Below are 3,811 nucleotides of genomic sequence, written 5' to 3' on the forward strand. Positions count from 1 at the left end.
GGCATAAATCCGTGGCAGGGTGCCCCACACCGGGTGAGGATGTTCCTGCAGGAAGGTGAGTCGCTGTTTGTGTTTGCAGGGCACATGTTAATGGTGGCTATGTTACAGCACTGGGTTTTATGTTTCTTTTTAGGAAGTAAAGCCAGATAGCAGCAGTTAAAGTGAAGCAAGCAAGGTAAGCGGTGACCGGTGGAAAGAACAAGTTCTTATTCTGTGGGTGTCAAGTTCTGATAGAGCTCCAAGCATCCATTGTCATTTGTGTGTTTTAGGTGGTCCACTTGTATTACACCAGACCTCCTCACTGACAGAGCTGGCTGTCTACCCTTGTGAGCCCTCTGAAAGCATTATGGGTCTCTTTGACCAAGCCTTCACCTTTTCCATTCAAAGGGTCTTTCTGAGCAGCCTTTGTCAACAGCTGGGGAGTTGTGGTGAGTCAGGGAGGGAGGAGGAGCGAGGGTCCGCTCAAGTCTCAGCAATGCCATGTCACCTTGTCTCCTCCTAATCCAGGTATACCCTGCAACAACAGTGTCTGCCTTGGAGCACGGCCAAAGCGTGCAGCTGGAGGACCCTGGCCCTATTAGAAGGTGAGTAGTGGAATTTTTGGGTTTTGGCCGAGGTGCCACTAAGTTCATGCACTGATGTTTGTTTTGTTTTCTTCATTGTAGCCAAGTGAGAGAGAACAGCCCAGTGACGGCAGGAGCTTCCAGGACGGCAAGGCGGCCTTCTTCTGCACCCGAGGCAGATTGACATACCTGGACCTCCGAGAGCTAAGTCGAGGCTTGTGACCCATAGAGGGGGTGACAGCGGGGTGTTGAGTTGGGACTCGCCGGGAGGGATTTTTGAGTCAGGTTTGGAGGTGGGCATGTTCAAGAAGGGGCCCCTTAGGCCAGCACAAAGGGAAAATCTCATGTTTGACCACAATGCTGAGGTCTGCAGGGCAGAGCAGTCCTGGTGCATGTCACTTGTCCCTTGTGTCTCTGTCTTTTGAGCATCTTGTCACAGGTGTTTTGCCTTAGCCCTTTGAGATGCTTATCACAAATGCTGGGTGTTATTCTTAGCATCTCTGCTCTTGGTGTTCCTCAGTGTGGTGCTGATACCATTGATCCTTTGACTCTTGAGCTTGGAACTTCATCAGAATTGCGTCTCTTTAGCAATGTTGAGTCGGGTGTCTTTTCAGGTCTTGTTCTGAGCTGCATCGACAGCTGTGCACCACAATGATCCATTACAGGGGATGAGGACTTGTAAGAATGCGAAGACAGCTAGAGGATTCTGCCCATACAATTCTCGGGCATCCATCTTTGCGGTTCTTGGATTAAGTCTTTCTGTTAGCATCCTCTTCTGCCAGGGTTCTTGGAGCCTCGTCGGCTCATGGTCGGTCTTGCCTAGGTCATCTCATTCCTCATTGTCTTGGTCTTTGTAATCATCTAGCTCAGAGTTTTCTCCTTGTTGTGTCCCCTCGTTTGTCATCTCCTGTGTCACGGGTGCCTGCTTGGGTTTGGCCCGGAGCCGCTCTGCCCTGCTGCACAGCCTGGCAAAGAGGTGTAATAGGACAGGGCCCAGGGAGTTAAAATTTGTAATGTAGGGTGTAGTTTGGTCTCTAGATGGTATTCCTGGATTGACACAGGATGGCCGGAGCTGTTAAGTTCTCATGCAGCCCTTTGACTTTTGTCATCGCTTTCTTTCAGATGCAGAAGGGTTAAATCTGTGGCAGAGGGCCCCAGACTGGGTGAGGGGGTTCCCATAGGAAGGTCAGTTGCCGTTTGTGTTTGCAGGGCAAGTGTTAATGGTGGCTGTGTTACAGCATTGTTCTTTGTTTTTAGGAGGTAAAGCTGGATAGCAGTAGTCAAGGTGAAGTGAGCAGGGTAAGCGGTGACTGGTGGAAAGAAACACTTGTTATTCCTTGGGTGCCAAGTCCTGGTACAGCTCTAAGCGTCTATTGTCATTTGTGTGTTTTAGGTGATCCGCTTGTATTACGCCGAAACCCCTTGCCAACCGACTGGACCGGGCTCACTGCCTTCATGAGCCCTCTGGAAGTGTTACAGGACTCTGTGACAAAGCCTTTACCTTTTCCATTCGGAGGTACCATCCGGGTAGCCTTGGGCAACGGCAGAGGTGTTATGGTGAGTTGGGGAGTGAGGGAGGAGTGAGGGTCCGCTCAAGTCTCAGCAATGCTGCACCACCTTGTCTCCTCTTAACCCAGGCATACCTTGCGCCGATGGCATCGGCCTCAGAGCGTGGCCAAAGCGCGCGGCCTGAGGACCCCGGCCTTCCTAGGAGACGGTGAGTGGCAGAATTGTTGGGATTTGGCTGCGGTGCCACTAAGTTCATGCACCCATGTTTGTTTGGTTTTCTTTATTGTAGCCAGCTAAGAGACAACAGCCCGGCGATGGCAGGAGCTTCCAGGACGGCGAGGCGGCCTTCTTCCGTACCCGAGGCGGATTCGCATCCCCAGATGTCCGAGTGATAAGTCCAGAGCTGTCACCCAGAGAGGGGATGAAAGTCGTGTGCTGGGTTGGGACTTGCTGGGAAGGATTTTTGAGTCAGCTTTGGAGATGGGGATGTCTAGGAAGGGGGCCCTTAGGCCCCATAAAGGGCAAGTCTCAGTTTTGATGACAAGGCTGATGAGTGCGGAGCAGAGGAGTCCTGGTGTATGTCATGTCCCTTGTCTATTGTGCATTCTCTGTCCTTTGGGCATCTCATGTCTTCTGCCTTAGCCCATTGATGTGCTTGTGGTCGTTCTTCACTGAGAGTTTTCTCTCCTTGTCATGTCCCCTCGTTTGTCAGCTCCTGTGTCACAGGTGCCTGCTTGGTTTTGGCCCGGAGCCGCTCTGCCCTGCTGCATAGCCTGGCCTATAGGTTTAATAGGACAGGGCCCTGGGACTTGAAATTTGTAATGTAGGGTGTAGTTTGACCGCTAGATGGTATTCCTAGATTGACACAGGATGGCCAGAGCTGGTAAGTCCTCATGCAGCCCTTTGATTTTTGTCATCGCTTTCTTTCAGATGCAGAAGGGTTAAATCCATGGCAGGGCATCCTGTACCAGGTGAGGGGGTTCCTGCAGGAAGGTTAGTCACCTTCGTCTATGTAGAGCAAGTATAAATGGTGGCTATGTTACAGCATTGTTCTTTGTCTTTATTTTTAGGAGGTAAAGCCGGATAGCAGCAGTCAAGGTGAAGTGAGCAAGGTAAGCGGTGACCGGTGGAAAGAAAGAGTTGTTATTCCTTGGGTGCCAAGTTCTGGTGCAGCTCGAAGCATCGACATTGTCATTTGTGTGTTTTAGGTGGTCCCCTTGTATTACACCAAAACCCCTCACTGACTGGCCGATGGACCCGGTTTGCTGTCCTCGTGAGCCCTCTGGAAGTGTTACAGGACTCTGCAATGAAGTCATTACATTTTCCATCTAAGGGACAACAGCCTGGCAATGGCAGGAGCTTCCAGGATGGTGAGGCGGCCTTTTTTTGCAAATCCCAGGTGGATTCATATCCCAGGACGTCTGAGAGATAAGTTGAGGGGATGAAAGCAGGGCATCGAGTCGGGGCTTGCTGGGAGGGATTTTTGTGTCAGCTTTGGAGATGGGGATACACAAGAAGTGGCCCCTTAGCCCACATGAAGGGAAAGTCTCACATTTGATCGCAATGCTGAGGTGCACAGGGCAGAGCGGTCCCAGTCCATGTTGCGTTGTCTATTGTATGTTCTGTGTCTTCTGGGCATCTTGTGTCGCAGGTCTTCTGCCTTAGCCCTTCAATGTGCTTGCGGTCATGCTTTTTGCTGAGAATTCTGTCCTCATTGCATCCCCTCATTTGTCATCACC

General features: G+C 51.1%; 1 long non-coding RNA gene across 2 annotated transcripts; it reads left to right on the forward strand.

The window, feature by feature from the left end:
• LOC108446397 lies at positions 1-3,805 on the forward strand. 2 transcript variants are annotated; one of them, XR_001861566.1, is made up of 10 exons: positions 1-55; positions 134-175; positions 270-428; positions 508-584; positions 666-1,862; positions 1,957-2,120; positions 2,201-2,280; positions 2,362-3,043; positions 3,143-3,184; positions 3,281-3,805. It is a non-coding gene; the product is annotated as an uncharacterized LOC108446397 (long non-coding RNA). The 2 variants fall into 2 exon arrangements; XR_001861567.1 differs by having other exon boundaries at positions 3,143-3,170; positions 3,406-3,805.
• The last annotated feature ends 6 nt before the right edge of the window (positions 3,806-3,811 follow it).

Source organism: Corvus brachyrhynchos, unplaced genomic scaffold (assembly GCF_000691975.1).
Source record: "Corvus brachyrhynchos isolate BGI_N302 unplaced genomic scaffold, ASM69197v1 scaffold535, whole genome shotgun sequence".
Classification (NCBI taxonomy): Eukaryota; Metazoa; Chordata; class Aves; order Passeriformes; family Corvidae; genus Corvus; species Corvus brachyrhynchos.